We start from the raw sequence: 6174 nt of genomic DNA, 5'->3' as shown, positions 1-6174 counted from the left end.
ACATGACGCAAAGAAAAAAAGAGGCGCAATGAGGTAGCTGACTGTGTGAGTAAGATAAGCGACCCTAGTGGCCGACACAAACACCGGCCCATTTAGGAGTGGCACTGCAGTGTCACGCAGGATGTCCCTTCCAAAAAACCCTCCCCAATCAGCACATGACGCAAAGAAAAAAAGAGGTGCAATGAGTTAGCTGACTGTGTGAGTAAGATTAGCGACCCTAGTGGCCGACACAAACACCGGGCCCATTTAGGAGTGGCACTGCAGTGTCACGCAGGATGTCCCTTCCAAAAAACCCTCCCCAATCAGCACATGACGCAAAGAAAAAAAGAGGCGCAATGAGGTAGCTTACTGTGTGAGTAAGATTAGCGACCCTAGTGGCCGACACAAACACCGGGCCCATTTAGGAGTGGCACTGCAGTGTCACGCAGGATGTCCCTTCCAAAAAACCCTCCCCAATCAGCACATGACGCAAAGAAAAAAAGAGGCGCAATGAGGTAGCTGACTGTGTGAGTAAGATTAGCGACCCTAGTGGCCGACACAAACACCGGGCCCATTTAGGAGTGGCACTGCAGTGTCACGCAGGATGTCCCTTCCAAAAAACCCTCCCCAATCAGCACATGACGCAAAGAAAAAAAGAGGCGCAATGAGGTAGCTGACTGTGTGAGTAAGATTAGCGACCCTAGTGGCCGACACAAACACCGGGCCCATTTAGGAGTGGCACTGCAGTGTCACGCAGGATGTCCCTTCCAAAAAACCCTCCCCAAACAGCACATGACGCAAAGAAAAATAAAAGAAAAAAGAGGTGCAAGATGGAATTGTCCTTGGGCCCTCCCACCCACCCTTATGTTGTATAAACAAAACAGGACATGCACACTTTAACCAACCCATCATTTCAGTGACAGGGTCTGCCACACGACTGTGACTGATATGACGGGTTGGTTTGGACCCCCCCCAAAAAAGAAGCAATTAATCTCTCCTTGCACAAACTGGCTCTACAGAGGCAAGATGTCCACCTCATCCTCACCCTCCGATATATCACCGTGTACATCCCCCTCCTCACAGATTATCAATTCGTCCCCACTGGAATCCACCATCTCAGCTCCCTGTGTACTTTGTGGAGGCAATTGCTGCTGGTCAATGTCTCCGCGGAGGAATTGATTATAATTCATTTTAATGAACATCATCTTCTCCACATTTTCTGGATGTAACCTCGTACGCCGATTGCTGACAAGGTGAGCGGCGGCACTAAACACTCTTTCGGAGTACACACTTGTGGGAGGGCAACTTAGGTAGAATAAAGCCAGTTTGTGCAATGGCCTCCAAATTGCCTCTTTTTCCTGCCAGTATAAGTATGGACTGTGTGACGTGCCTACTTGGATGCGGTCACTCATATAATCCTCCACCATTCTTTCAATGGTGAGAGAATCATATGCAGTGACAGTAGACGACATGTCCGTAATCGTTGTCAGGTCCTTCAGTCCGGACCAGATGTCAGCATCAGCAGTCGCTCCAGACTGCCCTGCATCACCGCCAGCGGGTGGGCTCGGAATTCTGAGCCTTTTCCTCGCACCCCCAGTTGCGGGAGAATGTGAAGGAGGAGATGTTGACAGGTCGCGTTCCGCTTGACTTGACAATTTTCTCACCAGCAGGTCTTTCAACCCCAGCAGACTTGTGTCTGCCGGAAAGAGAGATCCAAGGTAGGCTTTAAATCTTGGATCGAGCACGGTGGCCAAAATGTAGTGCTCTGATTTCAACAGATTGACCACCCGTGAATCCTTGTTAAGCGAATTAAGGGCTCCATCCACAAGTCCCACATGCCTAGCGGAATCGCTCCGTGTTAGCTCCTCCTTCAATGTCTCCAGCTTCTTCTGCAAAAGCCTGATGAGGGGAATGACCTGACTCAGGCTGGCAGTGTCTGAACTGACTTCACGTGTGGCAAGTTCAAAGTGCATCAGAACCTTGCACAACGTTGAAATCATTCTCCACTGCGCTTGAGACAGGTGCATTCCGCCTCCTATATCGTGCTCAATTGTATAGGCTTGAATGGCCTTTTGCTGCTCCTCCAAACTCTGAAGCATATAGAGGGTTGAATCCCACCTCGTTACCACTTCTTGCTTCAGATGATGGCAGGGCAGGTTCAGTAGTTTTTGGTGGTGCTCCAGTCTTCTGTACGTGGTGCCTGTACGCCGAAAGTGTCCCGCAATTTTTCTGGCCACCGACAGCATCTCTTGCACGCCCCTGTCGTTTTTTAAATAATTCTGCACCACCAAATTCAAGGTATGTGCAAAACATGGGACGTGCTGGAATTTGCCCATATTTAATGCACACACAATATTGCTGGCGTTGTCCGATGCCACAAATCCACAGGAGAGTCCAATTGGGGTAAGCCATTCCGCGATGATCTTCCTCAGTTGCCGTAAGAGGTTTTCAGCTGTGTGCGTATTCTGGAAACCGGTGATACAAAGCGTAGCCTGCCTAGGAAAGAGTTGGCGTTTGCGAGATGCTGCTACTGGTGCCGCCGCTGCTGTTCTTGCGGCGGGAGTCCATACATCTACCCAGTGGGCTGTCACAGTCATATAGTCCTGACCCTGCCCTGCTCCACTTGTCCACATGTCCGTGGTTAAGTGGACATTGGGTACAGCTGCATTTTTTAGGACACTGGTGACTCTTTTTCTGAGGTCTGTGTACATTTTCGGTATCGCCTGCCTAGAGAAATGGAACCTAGATGGTATTTGGTACCGGGGACACAGTACCTCCAACAAGTCTCTAGTTGGCTCTGCAGTAATGATGGATACCGGAACCACGGTTCTCACCACCCAGGATGCCAAGGCCTCAGTTATCCGCTTTGCAGTAGGATGACTGCTGTGATATTTCATCTTCCTCGCAAAGGACTGTTGGACAGTCAATTGCTTGGTGGAAGTAGTAAAAGTGGTCTTACGACTTCCCCTCTGGGATGACCATCGACTCCCAGCAGCAACAACAGCAGCGCCAGCAGCAGTAGGCGTTACACGCAAGGATGCATCGGAGGAATCCCAGGCAGGAGAGGACTCATCAGAATTGCCAGTGACATTGCCTGCAGGACTATTGGCATTCCTGGGGAAGGAGGAAATTGACACTGAGGGAGTTGGTGGGGTGGTTTGCGTGAGCTTGGTTACAAGAGGAAGGGATTTACTGGTCAGTGGACTGCTTCCGCTGTCACCCAAAGTTTTTGAACTTGTCACTGACTTATTATGAATGCGCTGCAGGTGACGTATAAGGGAGGATGTTCCGAGGTGGTTAACGTCCTTACCCCTACTTATTACAGCTTGACAAAGGGAACACACGGCTTGACACCTGTTGTCCGCATTTCTGTTGAAATAGTTCCACACCGAAGAGCTGATTTTTTTGGTATTTTCACCAGGCATGTCAACGGCCATATTCCTCCCACGGACAACAGGTGTCTCCCCGGGTGCCTGACTTAAACAAACCACCTCACCATCAGAATCCTCCTGGTCAATTTCCTCCCCAGCGCCAGCAACACCCATATCCTCCTCATCATGGTGTACTTCAACACTGACATCTTCAATCTGACTATCAGGAACTGGACTGCGGGTGCTCCTTCCAGCACTTGCAGGGGGCGTGCAAATGGTGGAAGGCGCATGCTCTTCACGTCCAGTGTTGGGAAGGTCAGGCATCGCAACCGACACAATTGGACTCTCCTTGTGGATTTGGGATTTCGAAGAACGCACAGTTCTTTGCGGTGCTACTGCTTTTGCCAGCTTGAGTCTTTTCATTTTTCTAGCGAGAGGCTGAGTGCCTCCATCCTCATGTGAAGCTGAACCACTAGCCATGAACATAGGCCAGGGCCTCAGCCGTTCCTTGCCACTCCGTGTGGTAAATGGCATATTGGCAAGTTTACGCTTCTCCTCCGACAATTTTATTTTAGGTTTTGGAGTCCTTTTTTTACTGATATTTGGTGTTTTGGATTTGACATGCTCTGTACTATGACATTGGGCATCGGCCTTGGCAGACGACGTTGCTGGCATTTCATCGTCTCGGCCATGACTAGTGGCAGCAGCTTCAGCACGAGGTGGAAGTGGATCTTGATCTTTCCCTCATTTTGGAACCTCAACATTTTTGTTCTCCATATTTTAATAGGCACAACTAAAAGGCACCTCAGGTAAACAATGGAGATGGATGGATACTAGTATACAATTATGGACGGACTGCCGAGTGCCGACACAGAGGTAGCTACAGCCGTGAACTACCGTACTGTGTCTGCTGCTAATATAGACTGGTTGATAAAGAGATGTCGTAGTATGTATGTATGAAGAAGAAAGAAAAAAAACCCACGGTTAGGTGGTATACAATTATGGACGGACTGCCGAGTGCCGACACAGAGGTAGCCACAGCCGTGAACTACCGTACTGTACTGTGTCTGCTGCTAATATAGACTGGTTGATAAAGAGATGTCGTAGTATGTATGTATGAAGAAGAAAGAAAAAAAAAACCATGGGTAGGTGGTATACAATTATGGACGGACTGCCGAGTGCCGACACAGAGGTAGCCACAGCCGTGAACTACCGTACTGTACTGTGTCTGCTGCTAATATAGACTGGTTGATAAAGAGATGTAGTAGTATCTATGTATAAAGAAGAAAGAAAAAAAAACCACGGGTAGGTGGTATACAATTATGGACGGACTGCCGAGTGCCGACACAGAGGTAGCCACAGCCGTGAACTACCGTACTGTACTGTGTCTGCTGCTAATATAGACTGGTTGATAAAGAGATGTCGTAGTATGTATGTATGAAGAAGAAAAAAAAAAAAACCACGGTTAGGTGGTATACAATTATGGACGGACTGCCGAGTGCCGACACAGAGGTAGCCACAGCCGTGAACTACCGTACTGTACTGTGTCTGCTGCTAATATAGACTGGTTGATAAAGAGATGTCGTAGTATGTATGTATGAAGAAGAAAGAAAAAAAAACCACGGTTAGGTGGTATACAATTATGGACGGACTGCCGAGTGCCGACACAGAGGTAGCCACAGCCGTGAACTACCGTACTGTACTGTGTCTGCTGCTAATATAGACTGGTTGATAAAGAGATGTCGTAGTATGTATGTATAAAGAAGAAAGAAAAAAAAACCACGGTTAGGTGGTATACAATTATGGACGGACTGCCGAGTGCCGACACAGAGGTAGCCACAGCCGTGAACTACCGTACTGTACTGTGTCTGCTGCTAATATAGACTGGTTGATAAAGAGATGTAGTAGTATGTATGTATAAAGAAGAAAGAAAAAAAAACCACGGGTAGGTGGTATACAATTATGGATGGACTGCCGAGTGCCGACACAGAGGTAGCTACAGCCGTGAACTACCTTACTGTGTCTGCTGCGACTGGATGATAAATAATGATATAAAAAATATATATATATCACTACTGCAGCCGGACAGGTATATATATTATATAATGACGGACCTGCTGGACACTGTCTGTCAGCAGAATGAGTTTTTTATAGAATAAAAAAAAAAACACCACACAAGTGAAGTCACACGACGAGTGTTTAACTTTTTCAGGCAATCACAATATAGTATACTACTAACTATACTGGTGGTCAGTGTGGTCAGGTCACTGGTCAGTCACACTGGCAGTGGCACTCCTGCAGCAAAAGTGTGCACTGTTTAATTTTAATATAATATGTACTCCTGGCTCCTGCTATAACCTATAACTGGCACTGCAGTGCTCCCCAGTCTCCCCCACAATTATAAGCTGTGTGAGCTGAGCACAGTCAGATATATAATATATACATAGATGATGCAGCACACTGGGCTGAGCAGTGCACACAGATATGGTATGTGACTGTCTTGTACTCCTGGCTCCTGCTATAACCTATAACTGGCACTGCAGTGCTCCCCAGTCTCCCCCACAATTATAAGCTGTGTGAGCTGAGCACAGTCAGATATATAATATATACATAGATGATGCAGGCATGCAGCACACTGGGCTGAGCAGTGCACACAGATATGGTATGTGACTGAGTCACTGTGTGTACCGTTTTTTTCAGGCAGAGAACGGATATATTAAATAAAACAACTGCACTGCTGGTGGTCACTGTGGTCAGTCACTAAACTCTGCACTCTCTTCTACAGTATCAGCCTCAGGTCAATCTCTCTCTCTCTCTCCTAATC

The sequence above is a fragment of the Pseudophryne corroboree genome, unplaced genomic scaffold (assembly GCF_028390025.1).
Source record: "Pseudophryne corroboree isolate aPseCor3 unplaced genomic scaffold, aPseCor3.hap2 scaffold_288, whole genome shotgun sequence".
NCBI lineage: Eukaryota > Metazoa > Chordata > Amphibia > Anura > Myobatrachidae > Pseudophryne > Pseudophryne corroboree.
This window is presented reverse-complemented; position numbering follows the sequence as displayed.